Source organism: Mytilus edulis, unplaced genomic scaffold (genome assembly GCF_963676685.1).
Source record: "Mytilus edulis unplaced genomic scaffold, xbMytEdul2.2 SCAFFOLD_1258, whole genome shotgun sequence".
NCBI classification, from domain to species: Eukaryota; Metazoa; Mollusca; class Bivalvia; order Mytilida; family Mytilidae; genus Mytilus; species Mytilus edulis.
Window position 1 is genome coordinate 1 of NW_027267124.1, and position 26,519 is coordinate 26,519.

The 26,519-nt window shown below is 32.2% G+C and overlaps 1 long non-coding RNA gene across 3 annotated transcripts; it reads right to left on the minus strand.

Annotated features, from left to right (window-relative positions):
* Window positions 1–2,010: 2,010 nt before the first annotated feature.
* On the minus strand, window positions 2,011–18,217 carry LOC139504912 (uncharacterized). 3 transcript variants are annotated; one of them, XR_011659452.1, is made up of 4 exons: window positions 18,175–18,217; window positions 8,873–9,235; window positions 7,666–7,812; window positions 2,011–2,103 (listed from the first exon to the last, which is right to left on the minus strand). It is a non-coding gene; the product is annotated as an uncharacterized lncRNA (long non-coding RNA). The 3 variants fall into 3 exon arrangements; XR_011659453.1 differs by lacking the exon at window positions 18,175–18,217 and adding an exon at window positions 17,910–18,139; XR_011659454.1 differs by lacking the exon at window positions 18,175–18,217 and adding an exon at window positions 10,904–11,007.
* Between the last annotated feature and the right edge of the window lie 8,302 nt (window positions 18,218–26,519).

Consider the following 26,519-nt stretch of genomic DNA (forward strand, 5'->3'; position numbering starts at 1 on the left):
TGTTGGAAAAAAAAACACCTTGATATACATGTTTCACTATTACATTTTATATGTTAAAATATATTTTTCACTCTTTTAGTTGCAGTCTTGTAATTGACTGCTCCATAGGCTTACATGCAAAACAGCTGATCTTTGAAATAAAAAAATAACATAGAAATTTTTTTTCATATTCATATCATGTATGTACTAATGTGAAATTGTGATTAAATCGAGAAAAAAGTGGGTCATGCCACCACGAATAATAAAAAGTTACGCAACCCTGAAGTCAATTTTTTACTAGGCCGCACCACTCCAGTAAACATGATATCCTTCCACTTTTCCGGATTGATATCCAAAAAAATTTGCAAGATTTAAAAAAAATCTATATGTATGTTTCAATTCAACATTAAGCTATAATCAAACAGAAAAAATTGGAGTCCAGAAAAAAATTCAGAAAAAAATGGACTATTTTGTTTCCCCTCCATGTTTTGACATGCACCGGAAACTGGAATTGTAATACAAGACTGGTACCTTTTGGTCTATTGGAAAATGTTGTTTGTGCTGTATTTGGACCCCTCTACAATGAAATTTGTTACATGCACACATAAAAAAAATGCTGTTGTTATCCAACGCAATCATAGGTTTGAATGTTGTTTTCAATTTAGACTTGTTTATATATAAAAATATATATTTAAGTTAAAAATGTTTAGATAAATTATCCTTTTTACACACAGCTTGTACCAAATTGTATTCAATTACTTACACAAGCATACAATACTGATAAAATACTTAATTTAACAACTACTTACTTTAGATATAATACTTTTTAATATTAATTTACAAATAATTATATTTTATACATGCAAGTGAAAATCTAAATTTAAGTAACTGTTTGACTTCTCTTTTGTATATTTAAAGGCAAATAACCTGCTATAAATTGGCAATTGATGATTAAAAATGACTTTTAAGGAGGTAGATCTAGGTTAAGGGAAATAACTCTTAAAATCATCAGTACGTTTGTGTCAACCATTTTCAAAAATATATTCTAAGCTTCTAGGTTACATAGATTATTTTCAATCTGTTTCAGGTAAATGCTTAAAATACATTGATGAACTTGACTTTTACAAACGCTTAATTGATTTAAAGAGTTATCTCCCTGAACCAAGGTCTATATTCTGCATTAGTTTATTGATATGTGTTCAACTCAGAATGTTGCACCATCTTAAAATCTGGATTGATTACAAAGATCAAGCATGGCTGCATCAGCTGAAAAATATTTGAACTAAGAAAGACAACTCTTTCTTTTTATTCTGCATCTGTGGACTAATATAAATAAATCAAAACCTAACAGAAGAAGATGTCGAATGATTACCAATCAATGAGATAACGATTTGTCAGATTCCAAAAGATAAAGGCCTTCAACAATGAACAAAACCAACATTACAGTCAGCTATGAAAGGCCCTCCCTTCAGCACAAAATGAACCAGGTAAAACTATTCAAAAGAAAAAAAAATGGGGAATGTATCCATGGGACACAGATGATGCCTCTCTTGCATATCATATAAACTTATAAAGGGACATAACTCAAGAACAACAAAAGTGGTGCTACCCTAATTTGTACTTGATCTCAGTTTTGTAGTTATAAGCATTGTGTATAAGTTTCATAGGTTTGTAAAGGCAATCTGGAAACGATAAAATTCAGCAATTTTTCCATTTGTAAAGGGCATAACTCTAGAACGGTTCAAGTGATGCTACCAAAATTCAAACTTGATCTTTCTTTGTCCTAATAAACATTGTGTATATTAAGTTTCATAACATTTGGTTAACTTGGCAAACTAAAGTCAGAGACAGGAAACCAAATTTGGGTCGTTACGATGGACACTAATTTGCAGAAATTTGAAGAAGAAAATATAAGTTATTTTGTTATTTGTACATTATTATGTTGTGTTATAAGACATACATAATACCCTTGTTTATCATATTATGGCATGATTATATAGTTTGAATTTCTGAAAAGTCTTTGTTTAACTTACCGAATACGTTTTGAAAACTTGGATCTTTCTTCTTTGTTTTGTTTCTTGGAACTAAATTGATGTAATGATAATCTCCAATCTGTCTCACGACCTAAAAAACACACGGCAAATTATAATATGGAATCTTAGAAAAGTATACGTAGATTCAGATATTATTGTGAGGTTTTTAATATTATGCGACAAAGTTGTAAACACAATAATTTAAACTTGCATACTGAAATAGCTTATACAAATTAAAGAGGATTTTTCTCAATACAGTGAAATGCAGTGAAGTTTAGCATTTGATAGTTCATTGATAACATTCAGGCATATCATAAACAAACAACTTGTAACGTCTCATTTCATGGCCGAAAGATTAAAATACAACAACAATGTAGTCAGTGTGCACGTGAATTGACACAGGTGACCGACAATGAATGTACTATGTTACTACGAACGTAATTTTGCTTAGTTTACAAACCTTTGGTCAAAAGAATTAAATAAATCTTTTGTTAACTTCAAATAGTGAGGTCGAAATATTATAATGATATTTTGTATTAAGTAATATTCTAAGTTCTTTATGCATGCAGCAACTCAATTATCATGTACCGCATAATGAGAAATATTAGGATAAAATAAAATGCATGTGCCACTTTTATACGGATGAATATATGAACCACTTTTAATTTCTTTCATACTGACGATAGTTATAATCCTAACAATGCCGTAGTCACTTATAATAAGTATCTCATAATACTGATCCATTACAATATTACAATAATTACTGATGGGTTGCACTGACATTCCTCTTTTATTATTTCCATGCTATAAAACATACACACAGTATAGCTAAGCGCACCATAAACGGAGGAAATTGTCCCCCAAAATAGAAACAAAATAACTTTAATCGTATCATTTGTGCACCTGAACGATTTCAGTGAAGGCATGTTGTTGTAATAAATTGAAATGTTACATCAGCGAAGATATTAAGTTCTTTTGCATGTGTTGAACAAAATTATAAATTAATACTTGTGAGAAATGTCATATTCTCGTTTGAATTGTTTTACATTGTCATTTCGGGCCTTTTATGGCCGACTTTGCGGTATGGGCTTTGCTCATTATTGAAAGCCGTACGGTGATCTATAGTTGTTAATTTCTGTGTTATTTTTGGTCTCTTGTGGAGAGTTGTCTTATTGGCAATCATATCACATTCTTCTTTTAATATATGTATTATAAGGTATTATCCCACAGTTAAGATTTGTCACTTTTTAAGAAACACATCCGTTCAATCATACCACATCTTCTTTTTTAAATATAAATGTACTGTTTTCGATTTTAAATGGATGAACGTTTATTTTCTAATTTTATACTGTAAGAATAGAGCTGCATAACATTGTTGAACTATTTGCTAAAGTACATGTAGTATGTATTTGTATTTAAAATGAAATACAAAACGAAACATGTATGATAAACTGATAAAAAAAATATCAAGAAATTAAGGATGACTAAATGCATGTACAAGAAGAAACTCACTTATTTATCAAAACATTTTATTAATAACCACTTTTTTTAAAAACTGATTGTTTCTATTTACATGTACATATTTAAAATATACAATTTACTTTCGTTTTTCAACCGAGAATAGCAAAACCTCATGAAGTATATCGTTGGAGTTTATAAACTACATTTAATTCCCCTGTTCCATGGTTTGCCATCTGCATCATTTTTTTTTAACAAAGCATGGTTGGTTACATGTTATGAATTTATTTTTTCTCAAGTAAAAGAAAAAAAATCACTATCCTATGTCGAATACCTAAAACTTGTCAAAGAATATGAAAAGTGTTTGTAGAAAAGTACGGTTTCATTTTTCAAGTACAAGGCTAATTCATCGAGTCCATTGAGTGAAAGAAAAGGCAGGATGAGCAACTTGAGGGGGGGGGAGTCAATGAAATATGTGGATTGAGTATTTTTTCATTTTTCAGAACTTCTGATGTCGTCCCTTGATCCAGAGGACAAATTTAAATTAAATATTTCGATGTGAAAACTGTCAAGATTTTAAAGTTAAAAATTTTACTATCAATTGCAGAAAATTATAAAAACCAATGAATTTCACATGCACATTTATAAAAGCTAGAATTGTGATTGCATAATCAAGAACACAATCATGTACGCAAATACGACGATGGAAGCTTTAAACGACCTTTACCAGCTACGTAAATATTAATCAGTCCATTCAACGTTATAGTATGTGTGTTCTATTTTCGAAGGTGAGAGGTCGAAGGTTTGAATAGACCAATGAAAACGATCGTTCCTTATAGAGTTAATCTAATAAAGTTTGTTTGACTGATTATGTCGCAAGACCTTTTGCTAAGTTAAAAATTGAAGTTTAAATTGACAAAATCGCAATAATAAATGCACACGACAATTTCTGAATTTGCAGTATTAAGGACTCATAAGTACGTTTGGGAAGCTGAAGTGTGTTGGTTTGTTAGCAGATTATAAGTGATGACTAGTTCAAAACCTACAAATTTCAATATTAGGCCTATGAGAAGTAGATTTTTGTAATGGTTGGTATATATATTTGCATTCCTTGTTGTCTAAAAAAGGTCCTTTCATGTAGTTACAATTGCATATATTATAAAATTGTGTAGCTTACTGAAATTGGTTTGAACTCTAATTAACTGAAAAAGTATATAAATTCATCAGAAAACACCTCAACTCATTTTCAAAACTATTATTTTTTTCAAAGTCCTTTCTAAGTTTAGTAACTTTGAAAAAAAATGAAGAAGGAAAAATCTAAAATCAGTTAAAAGAATTGATAAAAATCAAACCTAAATAAATTCCAATAAAGGGCTGCGCTTTAGCGAATGATACGCCCGTTGCTCTTTTAACTTGTCTTTTATGCTTTAAGTGAATTTATATGATCAACTAGAAATATATATACAAATCAAAAGGGATGTTACATTAATATATTCACCAAAGTTTCATAAAATCCCCCTTTTTAAAGTAAAAAAATTCATTACCTGAAAGTGTTAGTGTCCCAAAATTGGAAAATCCCCCCTTTTTTAAGCATAAAAATTCATAACACGGAAATGTAAAATCTGAAATTTATAAAAATTGAAAGGGATCTTACATCAATAGATATAAAACAATTCACCAAAGTTTCATGGACATTGGTGAAAGCCTTTTTTGAGTTATTGTCCGAAGTGTTGAAAATCCCCCTTTTTTTTTATGAATAAACCCCATAAATCCAAAACTTAAAATCTGAAATTTATAAAATTGAAAGGGAGCTTACATCAATGGATATAAACAATTCACCAAAGTTTCATGGACATTGGTGAAAAGCCTTTTTGAGTTATTGTTCGAAGTGTTGAAAATCCCCCTTTTTTTTATGAATAAAGCCCCATAAATCCAAAACTTAAAATCTGAAATTTATAAAAATTGAAAGGGAGCTTACATCAATAGATATAAACAATTCACCAAAGTTTCATGGACATTGTGAAAGCCTTTTTGAGTTATTGTCCGAAGTGTTGAAAATCCCCCTTTTTTTATGAATAAAGCCCCATAAATCCAAAACTTAAAATCTGAAATTTATAAAAATTGAAAGGGAGCTTACATCAATAGATATAAACAATTCACCAAAGTTTCATGGACATTGGGGAAAGCCTTTTTGAGTTATTGTCCGAAGTGTTGAAAATCCCCCCTTTTTTATTGAATAAAGCCCCATAAATCCAAAACTTAAAATCTGAAATTAAAAAAAAAATGAAAGGGAGCTTACGTCAATAGATATAAACAATTCACTTAAGTTTCATGGAAATTGGTGAAAAGCGTTTTTGAGTTATTGTCCGAAGTGTGGACGACGGACGGACGGACAACGGTATAACCATAATACGTCCGTCTTAAAGACGACGGGCGTATAAAAATTACTCTCTTTTGATTATTAAGAAGATTCTGTTCATGTTTTATCAAATTCAAAGATATTTTTTTCAATCTCTAGCATTGTCTAGACACACATTCAGGTCACACACAAAAACACACACATTAATTTTCCATTTAGCTAAAAGGCATGCAAACTTAATATATATACATGCTTGTTCATTATGGATTTTGTTATTGAGTAAGGAAAATAAATTCTATAAAACTAAGGCAAGGCTGCTACTTTTAAAATTAGTATACATATAATAAATTCCTAAAACTTATTAAAAATGCATGCTTGTTCTATATCGATTTTGTTATTTATAGGTATTTACTAAATATTTAACATTCTATAGGATTCAGGCTAGATTGCTAATTAAGGTGGGTAGATCTTGATTCAGGGAGATAACTCTTTAAATCAGTACTGTGCTTGTAAAGTCAAGTTTATTCAATGCTTTTTAAGCATTTACCTGAAACAGATTGGAGTAATCTAAATAACGTAGATTATATTCATACTGTTGAATTTAAGAGTTATTTCCCTTTATATAGGTCTACCTCCTTTATCTGTTAACCTATATATATATAAAATTCTTGTCACTGGCTCAGATGTACTTATAAAATTCTACAACTTATACACACATACAAAATTCTAAATGGTACCTTCATTTTCACTCTGGAAAATTCGCAAAAATTAATATTTTTTAACAAAATGTATATTTGGTAAAAAGTACATTATGTATACAGAACATTTTTGGTAGAAAGACAATAAAACAGATACAAAATAGGGTTCTACATTTCTATGTTCAAATTTTCAAGCATAAAAGAAGTTCCTCATTAAAGTTAAACTGACCTAAGACTTTAATAGCTCATACATGTAATAGGTCATTTACCAAAATTTAAGCAGATTCTAGATTTCTTTTCTTTTTTGATTTGAGATCCAATTAATACCAACACAAATATAAGGTAAAAGTCTGATTAAGCCATTTCCTGACATTTAAAAAAAAAAAATCTTGAAAAAGAGCTCCATACCTATCAATTTTGTTTAGCTTATTTTGTTTCTTAACTAATGATCTTCTGACTTATAGTATCAATTTTATATTCTAGATTTTAAAATTTTAAAATAAGTACATCCTTACACCAAATAATTTCATATCAGTTAGGATAAGATTTTGTGAAAAGTCATTGAAAACTCTATACTGTGCATAATGGCACGTAAAAATAGAACAATATCATACAGAATAAAATATGTGTTTACAAATATTTGTTATGGGGCCAGCTGAAGGACGCCTCCAGGTGTGGGAATTTCTCGCTACATTGAAGACCTGTTGGTGACCCTCTGTTGTTGTTGTTTTTTATTTGGTCGGGTTGTTGTCTCTTTGACACATTCCCCATTTCCATTCTCAATTTTATTACAAATGAATGAAGTGAGACACTGTTTAACATACATATACTTGTGAACAGCCCCACTATACAATATGGGCTTAACAGCCGCACAGTGGTCTATCATCGCATACATTTACGTCATTTGAACTTCGGCAGACTAATTGTCTCATTGGCAATCAAACTATATTCCCTTATTTCTTTATTGCAACTTTTTTACATAACATATAAATGCATTTTCACTTTATATGGAGTGCAGGTGAGAAATAAGCCATAATGTTATTACTCCCACAGTGGGCAGGTAGAAAAAGCAAAATCCATTAGGGGCTGTAGTGTACATAAATAATATGTCAAAGTTCAAAGTTCATAATAACATTACCATCTATAATACTGCTGTGTGATGGCACCACTTCAGTGATTCGTATCCGATGACGACATACAGAATTGGCTTCTGAATTAGACATTCTGGCAGTAGAATCAGCTCTCCAATATAGAAACATTCATCAGGGCTTAGAAGATGCTTGCCCTGCAATAGCAAACAATTAAGATCCCAAAAAATTAATAAGTGTAAAATTGAATAATGTAGATTCAGAAATTAATGCTATTCTTTTTCTAAATGTGAAAAATACACCTTATCGTTATTTGGAAATCTGTTCCACTTGTACTTATGACGTCATACAACAATAACTTTCCATTGTGGCGTCAGATATTTTCTATTATGACGACAAAATTTTACGGGAACTTTTGTGATGTCTAGTAATGGCGGACAAATAGCGATAAGGTGTATGTGACTAGGCATGCTACAATGTAGGTGAGTATCGCAATAGATAAGAACTTAGATTCTGATAACTCAATCATATATTGGTAAGGAGCTCTACCTGAAATAGCGATAATCATTAAACCAATCTTGTATTTTGTTTTTATCTTCACAATTGCAATTACAAAGGCACACAATAAATTCAGAAATTTACACTACTGTAAACTAATTCAACTATGACAACTGTCCAATCCAATTCAAATTTGCGAGAGGGCTTTCATTTTAAGTCCCTTTATCCACAAATTTAGTACCCAACAAAATATATAATAGCACCCCACAAACCAATGATGTTTGAACAAAGAATAAGAATTACAGTTATGGTTTTTGCTCATTGTTGAAGGCCATACAGTTGTCTACAATTGCTAACATCCATTTCATTTGAATCCCCAGTGTATAGTTGTATCTCGTGAATTAATACCATATGTCCTTATTTTTCATACTAAGGTTAGGATTCATTGTTATTCGTTGGATACCAATTTTCGTTACTTTCTTGGGTACAGGTGAACCACAAATTCAAATGTTCAACAAATTACAAATTTTTTATGGGCTTTGTGTGCAGAGATAGTCAAAACCACAAATTCAAATGTTCAACAAATTACAAATTTTTTATGGGCTTTGTGTGCAGAGATAGTCAAAACCACAAATTCAAATATCCATGAAAATGCTAGTTTTCCTCAATCCACGAAAATTGATAGCCACGAAAATAAATGAATCCACAATATTAAAATTAAGAATCACTTTACAAGTTGGAAGGTATATATGTACATACATTAGTTTCTGTCATAGGGATATCCCCAAGAGATAGCCTCCTTTTCAAGGGAATTTTCTCATTTTGCTGTACGTCCTCGGCTTCCATGGCAGTGGAATTCTTTTTCATCATTGTCAATTTTTTATTCACCAGGTGGCGATTTATCTCTGGATTACTTCTTGTTTCTAACTTTTCCAAGTCCCTCCATTTCACTGATGGATGGAAGTTTTTCAAGCCAACATTTTTCTCTAAGGTTAATGTGTCATTAGAATGTTTTTGTTCAGGATCTTTTTGCAAGGAAGACAGAGAAACATTAAGACCTGGATTGTCTATTCCATTTGTAGACTTTGCATAATATTTGCCACCTTCTATTTCCTCATCATCCTAAAAAGAGGAAAAGAAAAAAAGAAAATGATGAAAATGTTTTGTAGTATTCAGTGAAGACTCAAAAATTATTGAAAGTTGATTTGTTAGGGTTCTCAGTAAGGATTTTGAAGGTGAGTCTAGGGACTCCTCACTTTTGACCATGGTGAGTCCTACAGTAAAAAGAAGATATTTTATTGCAATATGGTTTATTATTTTAATCTTCATGACTGAAATGACGTTAAATTCAGATTACTTTTAAACTCTTACCCTACAATTATAATATGTGTGTTCAGTTTATACAAAACTTTACAATCTTGATGCGTCTTTGGACTCACCAGTTTTGAAAACAGATTTTTCAAGAGTCCAGGACTCATGGACTCACCTTAGTGAGAACCCTGATTTATGAAGTACATGTATACCTAGGGAAACTGGTGTCTATCTCTTTTCCCTCTGTTTTGGTGGAATAGCAGTATAGAGAGTCATAATACCAACTTAAAGAGATTTGGAGGGGAGTTCTTCACTGGTTTCCTTAATTATTTTTTTTCCAATAATATCTTTTACATTCTTTATGGATTAAAATTAAAATAAAAAATACCAACAAGCTGAAATATTTATTTGCAACCAGCTTACATTTATTAGTATGTGATTTCTTTATTTAAACTCTTTTTTTTTCATTGTTCTCTTAATTGTAATACTTAATTGTGCATAATCATGTTAATATAAGAGAACACAAAACCTTTCTATTTTAAACATAAAATTAAAATTGAGAATGGAAATGGGGAATGTGCCAAAGAGACAACAACCCGACCATAGAGCAGACAACAGCAGAAGATCACCAACAGGTCTTCAATGCAACAAGAAATTCTCGCACCCGAAGGCGTCCTTCAGCTGGCCCCTAAACAAATATATACTGGTTCAGTGATAATGAACATCATACTTAAAACTCCAAATTGTACACAAGAAACTAAAAGTTAAAATAATACAAGACTAACAAAGGCCAGAGGCTCCTGACTTGGGACAGGCGCAAAAATGTGGCGGGGTTAAACATGTTTGTGAGATCTCAACATGCACATTTATGTTTATACATTTTTTAACTCCTGAGACCATAAACAATGAATAACAATGAATATGAAAAATCCTGAGCTTAAAAAACACCCGATTAAGGAGGTAGACCTAGGTTAAGGGAAATAACTCTTAAAATCACGCTTGACTGATTTAAAGAGTTATCTCCCTGAACCAAGGTCTACCCTCTTAAGGAGTCCCGATAAAAGGTCCTTACCCCCCCCCCCCCCCCCCCCCCCCCCCCCCTTCTTCTTACTTTCAGTATTTAAATTATTACTCTAATATCTTTTTCAATAATATTGACACTATTCCTTATGAAAAATGTGAAGAATACATTATACCTTTAGTAAGCATGGTAAATAAATAAGTAGGGGATCCTTTTTGAAGTCGACACATATATAAAGTACAAATAGTAACATGTGCTCCAAAGATCTCTTATGTTCAACTAGATATAAAACACAAGCATTTGTACATACCAACACATTACACTTTAGATAAGATCACTTTACAAACAAATTAATTTTCATAACATCTTTTATAAGTTCTTTGCTGATATATTTTTATACCAATTTACATGAATGATAAATCCCCTGAGTTAAAGAAAATGCTAAAAAAAGATCTTACCTGGATCTTACTGTGACATAACTAATACACATTTTTTGTAAAAAGACAAGTACATCATATGTTTAATTTCATAATGATGTTGAATACATCAAATTGGTGTGCATGGTGTGTATCAATGTTAACATTTAATTCTGTGGAAGAAAAAAAACAACTTCCCCAAGGCAAATGGACAAAGTGACCTAAATACTATAATATTTAATATTCATGTACATGTATACTCACAATAAAAATAACCTGTACACCACTTTCTTAAAACAATATTATTTATTTTTTATTTTTTTTGTGTACTTTTGGACTGATCGAGTTCTATAGAAATTCCACCTAAACAATATTTTGATTTAGAATCATCATTATGTTGGAATTCTATTAAATGGAGGACAAAAGATTTCATTTCAGTTTTTAACAAACATAATGCAGGGGCGGATCCAGCCATTTTAAAAAGGGGGGGTTCCTAACCCAGGACAAAGGGGGGGGGGGGGGGGGGGGGGGTTCCAATCACATGTTCCCATTCAAATACATTGATCGTCCAAAAAAAAGGGGGGGTTCCAACCCCCGGAACCCCCCCTCTGGATCCGCGCCTGATAATGTCATTGACTTCTGACTGGGGTATAATAATTAATAACCCAAGTCTCATGTCTCTTATCTATACTAAATAGAGGATTTTGAATACATGGTTAAATATAGAATAATTTTGAAAACATTTTACAGCCTAAATTGGTTTATCATTCAACTAATTTCTGATTTAAAAAAAATTAATTTAAACTCTATTAATTTTACATGATTAACAACTGTGGATTACTCATCAGATTCAAGAAAATATTTATAACAAAATACACTGATATATGAGCTGCGTCGGATAGAAATCGACCTTATGCAAGTGCAGGTACACATATACATATCTAAGACTTTGATCGATTTTGGAATAACTAAGATATAAAAGCTGCATTTTTGGTTCGTTTAAAAGGGTTGTCTTCTTATGAAAACCTACTTTTGGATCAATTACAGACTTTCAGTAGAAATTATTTTAACCCAAAGTAGGTTAACAGAGGTATTGATTTTTGTTTGCTTAAGGTCGATTTCTATCCGACGCAGCTCATATATTGATGTTTAAATGAAAATAAGTGGAGTGTTATTTATGTTGTTGAGTATATATATTAATTAGTATCATAATTTATCAATGTTTATTGTCTGACATGACTAGTAATACAAGTCTTATAATCTGTGTAGTAATTTGTCAAATCTCTATCCAGCAGTTTTATACACAACTGTAAATGTTAATCCTATTTAAAATAAATGACTTCCTTAAATACACAAGAGTGCACACACTGAAATGTCTCGCCTTCTATACTAATCATTGATATTATGTTGATAGTCCTAAGTATAAAGCTTAGTTTTATTACAACTGTCTCATAAACTTAACATTAACCAAGATAACTAAACAAAGACCAATGAACCTTGAAAATGAGGTCAAGGTCAGATGAACCATGCCAGGCAGACATGTACAGCTAACAATGCTTCTATACAACATATATAGTTGACCCATTACTTATACATGTTATAGTTTAAGAAAAATAGACCAAAACACAAAAACTTAACACTGTGCAATGAACCGTGAAAATGATGTCACGGTCAAATAAAACCTGCGCGACTGACATAAAGATCATAAAATATTTCCATACACCAAATATAGTTGACCTATGGCATACAGTATTAGATAAAAAGACCAAAACTCAAAAACTTAACTTTGACCGCTGAACCATGAAAATGAGGTCAAGGTCACATGACATCTGCCCGCTAGACATGTACACCTTACCATCATTCCATACAACAAATATAGTATACCTATTGCATATAGTATGAGAAAAACAGACCAAAACACAAAAATTTAACTATAACCACTGAACCATGAAAATGAGGTCAAGGTCAGATGACACCTGCCAGTTGGACACGTACACCTTACAGTCATTCCATACACCGAATATACTAGCCCTATTGCTTATAGTATCTGAGATATGGACTTGACCACCAAAACTTAACCTTGATCACTGATCCATGAAATGAGGTCGAGGTCAAGTGAAAACTGTCTGACAGACGTGAGGACCTTGCAAGGTACTCACATACCAAATATAGTTATCCTATTACTTATAATAAGAGAGAATTCAACATTACAAAAAATTTGAACTTTTTTTTCAAGTGGTCACTGAACCATGAAAATGAGGTCAAGGACATTGGACATGTGACTGACGGAAACTTCGTAACATGAAGCATCTATATACAAAGTATGAAGCATCCAGGTCTTCCACCTTCTGAAATATAAAGCTTTTAAGAAGTGAGCTAACACCGCCGCCGTAGCCGCCGCCGCCGCCGGATCACTATCCCTATGTCGAGCTTTCTGCAACAAAAGTTGCAGGCTCGACAAAAAACGACATTTGTCAACATATATGTATTTATAAATATATTCCTGAAGATTGGGAAAAAGAGTGCAAATCAAAATACATCAAGTATATTGTTTATTAATTCTCCATCTGGGTTCCAAAAAAAATTCTGGAAGAGCCTGATAAATAGCCAGTTGACCTTTGGTCAAAATAAGCCTCGGTGACAAAGCTGAATCAAATTTCAAAATTTTTGGGGGAGGGGGTGGTCTAATATGAGCACCAAACCATGGCAGTATAAATAGTTCGTTGATTGTGGCCATTTATCTGGCAGAAGCCTACATGTCCTACTGTGACATATAATAATAACATAAGCATTATAAATCAGAAATTAACTGGAAATTACACAAATTCAAGTCATTTACAAACAGTCAGAGGCCTTTTTTAAACTAAGTTTTTTTTTAATTACCTAAAGTTACAAATGTATCTACAATAAATTAATTAAAAAAAAATAATCGAGTTATTTCTTTTTCAATAGAAGCCTTGAATACCTTGTTGTACATGTAATTTTAATAAATAAATAATTGCCTACATGTATATCCAACAAGATAATTCCATTATACATGTACCTATAAAAATTAAATATCAAGATTATACTATCAGTACTTGTTTAGTATCATGTAGTTAAGGTCACCAGTAGCAGATCCAGAACTTTTTGAAAAGGGGAGGGGGGCACTGACTGACCTACAGTTGGGGGAGGTGGTTTGTTTCAGTCATGCTTCAGTGATTCACTATATAATCAACCAACTTTTCCACAAAAGGAGGGGGCCCTGGATCCGCCTATGCTAGCTGTACTTGTCCTTTTATTCAATAATGGAAACATAACATAAATACAACAGACTGCTAATATCTTCAGACACAACACTGAATTTTCTGTCAAGATGTACATTTGGAGGGACTTGACATCATCACTTTATGATGTCTTCAATTTTGGAAAAACTAACCTTTTTGATAGACAGCAGTATCTAGCAGATTTTTATATATTTTATGTGCATACCTTGAAAAAAGCCTGCAACTTAGAAAATCAGAAAATTAGTTAACTTAAATACTCTAAAAGATATCAAAATTATCTCCCCTTGACCACTGATTCTTTCCTCATGCATTTGAATTATTATTTTATGTTTCTTTAATCACTCTGTAATGTTTATGTCATGTTGTAATTAATGTTATGCTCTTAATGGGCCCTTTAATTTGGAAAATAAAAATATCTTATCTTATAGCCTTGCTTCAGAATATGACTCGCCATGACATTTGCAGGCTTATGGAGGTAGAACGTCATTGTTAGAAAAATTATAAACATGATAAATATCTAGATTCAATGAAATACGTATTTGTGAAGAAGAGATAAACACTTTCCTTGGCTTCTTTTTTGCGGACGCCGAACTATATACATCTTATATAAGTTTTGAAGAAGTTTTACTTTATCGTTTGAAGTGAAAAATATTTGAATCTACATTTTAAATTGATACAACAAAAAAATCAAATTTCTGCTCTATAGATTTCCTTTCATAAATGAAGTCTGAAATATATCCATAATAAATGCACCATATCAAATGCATATAGGAGAACACCTACTTATAAACTGTTACGCGTCGCATACTATGTACATTTTTTTTGTATAGAGACATGCATAATAAATCTAAATAAAAAAAAAGGAATTCTTAAAGCTTACTTTGACAAATTTTAAACTAATTTCATTTCAACAAGTTTAAATTACACTAGGACACACCCGTATATCGCCGGTCCGTGACTGAATTAAAGTATATAACTATGTGCAAGCCTTAATTATTTTAGTATTAGTATTGTCATCTGATAAAGTCATGCTGATATAAGATACACAGTTTTCTCTGCTTTCAAATCTTTCTGTTTGAACCCGTCGAATTGGAACTTATCAATTATTGATAATAATAATTATTTGGAAAACAAAAGGTCCTGGAATGGAGTATTTTTTAATCAACAGCATTGTCCTATATTAGTTATAAATATTGAATTCTTTGATTCGCTGTTTTACGTCATGCCCGCTAACAAATTGAAAACTGTACCTATGCGCCTTATTTTAGTCCAGATTTTTAGTATTCGTATTGTTATCTTAGAAAGTCTAATCTGATTAAAATACTTCAATACAAATGTAGGTAACAATTTGACAATTAAGTAGTGTCAACCCTGTCAGATGCGGAACGTACAGATAAGGTAATCGGTAACAGGCGAATATACTATTGGTATCAGTATCGGACTCGACCCAGAACTTCTTAATTATTGGCAATATTAATTACGTGAAAAACAAAAGAGCCTGGAGTGGTGTAATTTTTAATCTACACCTTTGTACTATATTAAGTATATATAAAGTTGAATTCTTTGATTCGTCGTTTTTACGTGATGACGGCTGACAAATTGGACCTCGTAATTTTAGTATTATAGATGTTCTAAAATAGAGCTAAGAATTGTTTGCATTGTAGTTTATTTAAGTCTTTGAAATTTTATTCAAATACGCTATTGAACATCACTAAGAGCCAATAAAATACAATAATTTTGTGTTTTATAAATTAGTGCCTTCAATAAATAACAGTCGTCATAGAACAGTCTCATTTTCATACCGGTATTCAAATGACTTGTTTCATTACTTTTACAACAAATATGTCATAATAACATGACAGAGAGTTTTGTTTCGGAATATTCTAGAAAATATACAAAAAGCAAATTTTAGACAATGTACCCTCCTAAGCCTGGAAATGGCTAGTCACATATACATGTAGTTAAAGGTGTTTTTCTCACAATGACATTCTACCTCCATAAGCCTGGATATGTCGTGGCTGGTCACATATATACAATTTCTATCAGAGATATTTGAAAGGTTTATAATTTTTAAAACAAACGTGTATATGTCAAAAACAGTCAGTGCACAAATGGTGTAAGAGGTTAATTTTAAGTGAAATAAATTTCACATTCAGAGCAGGAGAGAAATCAGTGGCAAGAATGGCGACTAAATGATTGGGTTAATTTGCAAATCTTTTTGCTTCACTAAAACAAACAGTGGCGGATCTAGATTTTTTCATAAGAGGGGGCCCACTGACTGCCTTTGAGTCCCTCTATAATCAACCAAATTCTTTTCTCAAAAGGGGGGGGCCTGGGACCCCTGGGACCCCCCATAAATCCACCTCTGCAATATATATAACATTAATGCCCACTAGGACCGTACGTCTATCAGCAATGATCAGATTTTGTTAAATTGTCCTTTAGAACTTCTACTAACCCTCAATTGATTTTTTATAACAATAAATTTGATAATCTTGCTCTTTTTTATCTATTGTTGTATGTATTCTTTCCCATTACAAAAAGTTTATCATGTTTGAAACTACACCCTGTGATCTGTCCTTTATAATCGTTTAAGACAAATCTAGCTACTTTCCACCAAGACTGCTTAACCTGAGAGATGTGGTGCTCGTTGTACTGATCCAAAACTGGGGAAGAGTATTTCAACTACTGGACAGACAAGTTTACTCACTAATTTACTGTGTGCATGATTAATGTGTACATGTACTAAAAAGTATGTGAAGTTTTTAACTTTACATGTAGTTGTGTAGTTTTTAAAATTGCTTACATTTAATATTATTTAAATGTGTCAAGATCATGGCTTATTATGTTACAGTAACACCTTATAAGCATTTTCTGACTTCAACAGGTATTTTCAAAACATGATTATGTACATTGTAATATATAATATAAAAGCATACATGTGATTCTCCCGGCGGGAGTCAAAATCTCCCTCTTTTAAGACCCTCTTCAGTCCCTCCCGTTAAATTTTGAAATCTTCCGCTTTTTGAAAATATCAACCTCGAAAAAATTTCAGTAGAAATTTTTGTTTACAAAATTGATACTGACAAAGAAAAAGTCAGAGAAACTTGAAATTGATATCGGAAAAGTCTGAGAAAAACGGAAGTTTCCTTTAACTGTTATAATGTCAAAAGGTAAAGAGCCTCAAGTTATCTATGACATGTATAAAGGCGTTAAGGATTAGACTGTATATACAGCAATAAAAGAGTATTGACTATTTCCTGGTGATCAACTAGCAACTCAGCAAGTTTAAGACACATGCCTGGATGATTAAAAAAGTGAAATACTGACAATGGATTAATTAATGTTGTATAAATAACAACTTTTTGTGATGCTGTTAAAAACATTGAACAGGCATATTACTTAACTTCAAGACAAATGTCTTAATGATCTCAAATATGATATGTATGCCTACTACACTTGTTGCAAAGCTGACTATGGTGACCCTAATTACTTGACCAAACATATGGAGACAGCAAACCCACCAGAAAGCTCACAACTCTATCAATTCAACACCACTGTTCAGTTAGTGGTACCAAAATTGAGAATGTAGCTTAAGCAGAGATACTTTTTACCAACTATACATGATGGCTGATCACTTTATCTTGAACTTTATATATAATAAATAAATATTTAAAAACCCCTTATCTTCTATTCTATCGAGTAAAAATTGCTATGGAGTTATAGAATCATTAACAAAAAAGGAAAATATGCAGTTTAAACACCAAAAAACCATTGCGTACGTCGATAAAAATGTCGATAAAAAATCTCCAGTTATGAGGCACAAACTCCAGCTGAAAAATTCCAAATCTCCAGTTGTGACTTGACAACTCTGTCACATGTCTGTAAAAGGGAAAATCCAGGAAACATCATACTATACTAGTAGGTCGAAAATACAATACACTAGGATATATAAACGACTGTTGCAAAAAATCGTAAATTGAAATAACCAAGGATTCAAATAGAAAAATCCTAAAAATTATTCTAGAAATAAAAAAAAATACAAACCAGGTGGGATCATAATTGGAAAAGGGAGTGAAACTAGTTGATCTCGCTTTTCTTGTTCTGTATGAACAAATACCATATGTTGATCATAAAATTACAAATGATAACGGACACTAAATCAGAATGGCTTTTATAAAAAGTAAAATCAAAAATACTGAACTCTGAGGAAAATTCAAAACGGAAAGTCCCTAATAAATTGGCAAAATCAAAAGCTCAAACACATCAAACGAATGGATAACAACTGTCATACTGCTGAGTTGGTACAATATTTTTTTTAAATGTAGAAAGTGGTGGATTTAACCTGGTTTATAATTAGCTAAACCGCCTCTCTGACTTGTACGACAGTCGCATCAAATTTCATTATATTGACAACGATGCGTAACAAAACAAACAAACAGACTTAATAGGTAAACATGTCAAAAATACATCACTCCACATTGCACTAAAAACATGCAAACTGAATTTAAATTGTTATGCGTTTACTTTTCTACATTGGCTAGAGGTATAGGGGGAGGGTTGAGATCTCATAAATATGTTTAACCCCGCCACAATTTTGCGACTGTCCCAAGCCTTTGGCCTTTTTTAGTCTTGTATGATTTTCAATTTTACTGAGTTTCTTGTGTATAATTCAGAGTTTAGTATGACGTGCATTATCACTGTACTAGTATGTATATACATATTTTTTAAGGGTCCAGCTGAAGGACGCCTCTGGGTGCGGGAGTTTCTCGCTACATTGAAGACCCATTGGTGGTGTCACGGAAAAGAAGTTCCTTCATAATATAAGTTCCTTCATAATATAAGTTCCAAATGGAAACAATATTCTGGAATATTATTTCCACTGAATAAATATTACAGTAAATGTTCTTGACGGAATAAATGGCATAGAATATTTGTTCCAACAGGAACAGATATTATGACAATGTTTATAACAGTTTCCATTGGAACTTTCTGTTAGGTGGAACAAATATACGTTGGCAGAGGCCTTCAGCTGTTGTCTACTTTATGTCGGGTTGTTGTCGCTTTGACACATTCCCCATTTCCATTCTCAATTTTATTATAGAGTATCAGTAAGGGATTCACTGTAGCTATATGAATATGAAGCTCAGCAGTCAATTTTAATCATATGTAAAAAAACAAAAAACGCAAAATGGCATATGTATAGACCAAGCATATTCAGTTTATGTTTTAATTGATATTTCTCATGACTATGAGGTGTTTTTTTTTTTTAAATATTAACTTCTCATGAGGTGTTCTTTTTAAATATTAACTTAAGTTATATTGATTATTTTGAGAGAAAAAAATCTGGAAGCTTCTATTGCCCTGCAATTGGTAAATAGATATAAGAAGATGTGGTATGAGTGTCAATGAGACAACTCTCCATTCAAGTCACAATTTGTAAAAGTAAACCATTAAAGGTCAAAGTACGACCTTCAACACGGAGCCATGGCCCCGCATCGAATAGCGATTTTAAGAGTATCAAAAACTACTAGTTTAAAACCTTTCAAACAGGAAAACCAACGGTATAATCAGGCTATAACAAACGAGAAACACTTATGTTTATTAAAGTTGATAGAATCAATGATTTGTATAGTTAGACTAAGAAGTACTATTGTGACAAATCCTTGATAGAACATTTACATAAAAATCATATTTGTAAAAAAACAGAAACCCTTTTTTATAAGCAGCTATACCATTTATTATGAAAAATCCTGCGATAAGAGACAAAACCCATACGATGTCGTACGAACTAGGACATTTTTGAATGCTGCTACATAAAAATTGAGAGTTCCTGTTGGAAAATTTCTTGTCGTAAATATTTGTACTCATAGATTGTCATTGTTCATTTCTAGGTGTAAGTTAACTGTTAAAATTTATGAACCAAGCATAGTGGTACTTGTTATCTATTATTTTATAACAGTAATGGCCGTTTTTCTGTTAAAAATATCATGATTTTGTCAACAAAAAAGTCAAGCATAATCGGATGTCTATTTTGGTGATTTTCTTATAATGGTATTTTTTTGTTGGAAACTTTACCATAAATTCTTCTAAACATTTTATATCTACGTTGGTCATTTTATTTAGTGGAGCTAAGTTAGACTAATCTTATTTGCATGTCCATAGGCGATTCCAAGGGGGGATTTGGTTTATTATATTTGGAACCACTGGAGCAAACTGCCCCTCCTTTATATCAGTCAGCGCGTCCCCTCTTATGAAAAGTTCTTGATCCGCCACTGATGTCTGTAAGATTAAAATGTTTCAATCCAAACTAGATAGACACAATGGAGTATTTGAAGTAGCGTTTTATAAAATAAAGAAATACAAATTGCCGGGGGGGGGGTCTTCCCTTGATATGTGGTCGGCGGTTGATTTTTGTCCCGAAATGTCCCAGTTATTTTAGGAAATGATATCTTCATAATAGATAAATATCTTACAAGTGTCTAGACTGTGAAATAATAACGAGAAATATTACGTCTATTCTATCATCCGTGAAATCATTATTTATGTTTGTATTTCAAGATGTACATATACAAAATAAGTACTGTTTTATGATGTTCTTTGTTGTGTGCAAATATAATAGCATTCTTTTATGCAACCATCTTTATACGTGGAATTTGCAAGCAGTCGATAGAATAACAACAAGTGCGCAATTCAAACGGGACTGTCGAACGACTATTAGAAAAATAGATACATTGATATTTTTTTAGTTTTTGTTATTTTGAAGAATTTCGTTGTAAACTTTTGTATATATAGATATAGATATAGGAAGATGTACCAATAACGAAATGTGGACTATCATCGGCTTGCAAAAAAGGACAACTATCCACAACTGGACAAACTGAACAAACGGATGTAAACAACTACATTTGTATTTATGACGAATGGTAAACTTTTAAAGACTCCCATGGAGAACAAAAAGTGACAGTGAAGAAACAATTACAGAAGAAAGTATATATCAAATCAAAATCATTGAACAACTGGCTATACTAATTTGAACAGTAACTGCGTCAATTCAAACTATAAAAAATAAATATAGCCTGATCTCTGAGTTTCATTATCCTCATATATGATCTCATATGTACGAGTACGCGAGATAATACATATATGAATTTTAATTGGATTGAATCAGAGTGGTAATTGATGTTGTTATGAATCTACATTTCCTTTAAACTGATAGGGAAACAATTGTGCGTCATGTGCTTATTCCACACGCTTCAACGTATCTTTAACAAATTGATACAAAAAAAAAAAAGCAAGTGATTTTTTTTCAATAGGGATACTTTGTTATACTATCATCGTTTAATTCATATGTTAAGAGTGATACTGAATATAATTTTGGATTTTGATTTAACTGACAACCCATGGTATTTATTAGGAAAAAAGGGGACCAGAAAATAAAACTAGCTGTGAAATGAACATACCTTGTCTTGATAAATAACTAAATTATGTGATGGAAACCACGCTTATAATATTACTTACGAAGAAAAACACAAGATTTTGAAAAACAGAAGTAAACACCATTAGTCACAAATGAAAATAGTGTTGTTTGTGGACATGATATTATACCACTGCGTATTGAGTGGAATGGACTTATAGAATACATAGGAACATGAAGATTAAAAACAAAACGATGTCTTCAATTACAATAGGGTTGAGTTTTTAGGAAAGGAGGGGGGGTGGGGGGGTCGCTTGGATTAAGTGAACTCATTATTGATGGCAGATTTGAGTTTTTTTTTGTACCGTTGTGCCGTTTTATTTGTATGATTAAAATATATAGTCATGCCTTCTGTTTATCTTTAGAGATACTAAATTACATCTGGGAGTTGCAACCTAAGCTTTGTTAAACAAAAACCAAACACGTTAGGTTTCAAATTTTGAAAATTTAAAGTCAATGATTATTACCTTATAAAAAGCTATTCATAAATGTAAGTATAAAAAGAAGATGTGGTATGATTGCTAATGAGACAACTCTCCACAAGAGACCGAAATAACACAGAAATTAACAACTATAGGTCACCGTACGTGCCTTCAACAATGAGCAAAGCCCATACCGCATAGTCAGCTATAAAAGGCCCCGAAATGACAATGTAATACAATTCAAACGAGAAAACTAATGGGCCTTATTTATGTAAAATTTAACAAAAAACAAATATGCAACACATAAACAAACGACAACCACTGAATTAAAGGCTTCCTGACTTTTAATGAAAATACGCGAAAATGTAATGCGCCGAATTATTTTACAGCTTATCGATTAACACATACCTGATGGCAAGTAAATTCTAGACAAAACATTCTAGTTCCTCTATAGCATGTTAAACATGTAAATACGATGGGAGAACTGCATGTTTATTTTGTTGTTTTTGATTTATTTCCTTTGCGAAAAGACGATAAAATTGCATGTTGTGTACATTAATACTGCGTATTATGACATACTTAAAAATCTATATATCATATGTAATGTTTTTAATTTACAAAATACGTAATGAAATACAACAATTTAAAGAAAATTTAAAAATAAGGTTTCGAATTAAGGTTACACAGTGTCTTAAATTTTGAATTCTGGTTTATAAAATGAATTTTTTTCGGACGTTAGGCGATAATTAATCAATCTATAGTGTACATTTTATTGTATTTGTACAGAGAAATATATATGTGTATATATTTTGTCTCTGATTTGTATAAGCATTTTCAAGGCTATGAAAAGCTTGTCAATGACTATATAAACACTAGCTTACTGCTGACAACCTTTTGGCGATTACGAAACTGTTGTATTCATTTCGTTCATTCATTGTATTGTCCATCTGTCTGTACGTAAAATGCTGTCCTCACAAATTCCCCAAAACATATATAGTCCCTGTATTTCGGTGTGTATCTTGTCATTAACGCCATTGTGTACATATTTCACAAATGCCTAAGAAAGGGGGGGGGGGGGGTAGGGTCCAGTCATACTTCAGTGATTCCATATATAATTTATAACCAATTGCATGTTTCCCACAAATGTGGGGGTGAGCCCCCCCCCCCCCCCCCTGAAAAAACCCTCTAAATCCGCCTCTGTATGTGTAGACATCTTGTATCATCAATACCCGTTTAAAACTAGTGACTGTATTTGAATAGAATTTTCAGTATACTTATATAATAGTTCTTGAAAAACTGGTCATTATCGTGATATATGGACTGCCCACAGGACAGTGGTATTGACTAGATGGTGATAACGACTGAGCCGAAGGCGAGGTCATTATCGCTATCACAGTCAATACCACTGTCCTACCGGGCAGTCCATGTATCACGATAATGACCAGTTGTTCAAGACCTATTATGTTTATTTCATTGAGAAACCTTGTTTTTGAAAATTCTCATAATTCAAAATGCCTAAAGCGGAACTCGAGTAGGTGTACGATTTCTATGGCAAAGAGTGAATACCAGTCGTAGTAATACTGCCATTCATTTTAGTGCAATTTTTCAGTATATAAATACTTATTAATCAAGTTATCTTTAATTTTATAATTAACGAAAACATATAATAAACAATTCAACAACTTAAAGTAAATATAATCAAATATTAAAAACAGGAACATGTTTTATAAAAAGAGAAACCACGCCCCACCGGTCATTAACAGAGATATCACGCCCCCAACGGTCATTATCAGACAGAAACCACGCCCCAACGGTCATTATCAGACGGAAACCACGCCCCATCGGTCATTATCATGTAAAAGTTCGTTAACGACCGGTTTTCCTGGTCCGTTTTTTTCTGTTAATGACCGATGAAATTTATTACTGAAGAATAATGAATGTCATGTGACCCCCTTTTAATCCAATAAGAGAATCTTATTCTCAACCGATATGAAATAAACATGTTTAATAGACATAAACGGGAGCAAATCTGGTTAATGCATGAACAATGCATTTTTTTTTCTATATTTATTTATTCGTTTTTTTGCTTGACATTTTAAAGTACAAGCATTTTTTTAAATCCTGGAAAACTTGATTGTGAAATCCTAAAATTATTGAAACTTTCATACGAAATCTATTTATATCTTTACAAAAGTGGTAGCATGGGTGCAGCTTTTCCGAACATACCCTCAAAATAACAAATATCTATTCATATCATCAATTATACTAAAGCAAATTTCTCGGCAAAAACAACATCACTGAAAAGACAAGTGTATTATTCTGAAGAACTTCAGCGCAATGGGAAGTTACATATACCATTCAGAACCATGTCACCAGCTATTTATAGATTTCGTTGATCATCTCAACGAGATTGATTTTCTCGCTAGAGCCGGTACGGCGAAAAGCGAGAAAAGCAATCGAGTTGAGATGACCAATGATAATATGTTTCTCGCTATTTTACCTATGACAACGTTGTCAATTTCATGTCTATTTCATAAGCAACGCGACGTGCGTCCTTAGTTTCTAGCGATAATTGTCCACCTCAAGCGAGTAGCATGATATGAAAAATTATCACAAAAAAAAGATCAAAGGAAAAATGCACAAAATAGCGATAAAATAATATATCGAACCCTTTTAAGTCAATACGTCCAGTAGTTACTCGTGCAAATATGAAACAAGAGGCTCTCAAGAGCCTGAATCGCTCACCTGCATTTCAGAGGAGATGATTTTAAAATGTAAGCAAACTTGATGAACAAATTGTGTAAATTGTCTTTCAAGCAATAACTCCTTAAGGGGTCAATTGACAATTTTAGTCATATTAACTTTTTTGTAGATCTTACTTTGTTGAACATTATTGCTGTTTACAGTTTATATCTATCTATAATGATATTCAAAATAATAAAAAAAAAATGCAAAATTTCGTTAAAACTACAAATTCAGTGGCATTACCCAACAATGGGTTGTTCGCTTCGTCTGAAAATTTTTGGGCTCATAGATTCTCATCAATTGAACAATTAAACCCAATGTCAGATTTGCTCTTAAAGCTTTAGTTTTTTTTAAGATATAGGCCAAACACTGCATTTGACCCCTATGTTCTATTTTTAGCCATGGCGTCCATGTTTATTGATGGACCAAAAATTCGGATACAGTTTATAACTAAATACACTAAGTAACATTGAGTTAAAGTTTGAAGGTATTTTGCCCAGTAGTTTCAGAGGAGAAGATTTTTAAATGTTAGCAAACTTGATTAACAAATTGTGTAAAATGGTCTTAAAGGGTAACAACTCTTCAGGGGTCAATTGGTAAGTTGTCCTATGAACTTTTTTGTACATCTTATTTTACTAAACATTATTGCTGTAAAAGTTTACAGTTTATATCTATCTATAATAATATTCAAGATAATAACAAAAAACTGCAAAATTTCCTGAAAACTACCAATTTAGTGGCAGCAACCCAACAATGGGTTGTTCGATTCGTCTGTAAATTTCAGGGCTAATAGATCTTGACCAATTGAACAATTTTACCCATGTCAGATTTGCTCTTATTGCTTAAGTATTTGAGATATAAGCCAAAAACTTCATTTGACCCCTATGTTCTATTTTAGCCATGGCGGCCATGTTTGTCAATGGATCAACACTTCGGATACAATATATAAACTAGATACCCTAAGGAACATTTAGGTAAAGTTTAAATGTATTTGGGCCCAGTAGTTTCAGAGAAGATTTTTGAAATAGTTTACAACGACAGACGACGACGACGACGGACGACAAGTGATGGCATACGCTCACATGGGGCCCTTCGGACCGGGTGAGCTAAAATGGAAATTAAAAACATTGATTTCGATGACAATAAAATTTAAGATAAATCACAAAGAAAAAGTTTCTGTCTGGAACATCGAAACCAGTCAGTGAAACGAAATAGAAGAAGAAAAAAAAGGAAAACTTCCTTGTCAACAACAATGGAATTTAAGTTAATAGACTTAAATCCAGTTATCGCTGGGGCCTCTGTCAGATAGTGTTTCCTTTTTTAGCTTTACCAATATGAGTGACGTAATATTCTGTGACGTAATTAAGTCTTTTACAGAAATTCCAAGGAAGCAAGCTATATATTTTTAATTGTTAGCGGAAAATTTGTAACCCGCCCTCCCACTCCTTTTTGTGTGAGATACTGCTCTTTTGCATTTATTTTTCAGGTTTCTGTCCTTGGAAGTGGTAATCCAGTTTAGACAAGGATGATCTTGACTCGTTTGCTGTTCAGACTAAAGACTTTATTTGAACTTTAAGCATCATAAATAGATTCCCGTAAATGGCAGAATTCGCTGCATAGAATCTTAATTTTAACTATGACATTTAAGGTTTTTGGATAATACAGACTACACTTGTGTATCCCACGGTGTTTCTAAATTTGAAGCACCCGTGTATCCCACTGGTGCACCCAACATTTTAATATATCTA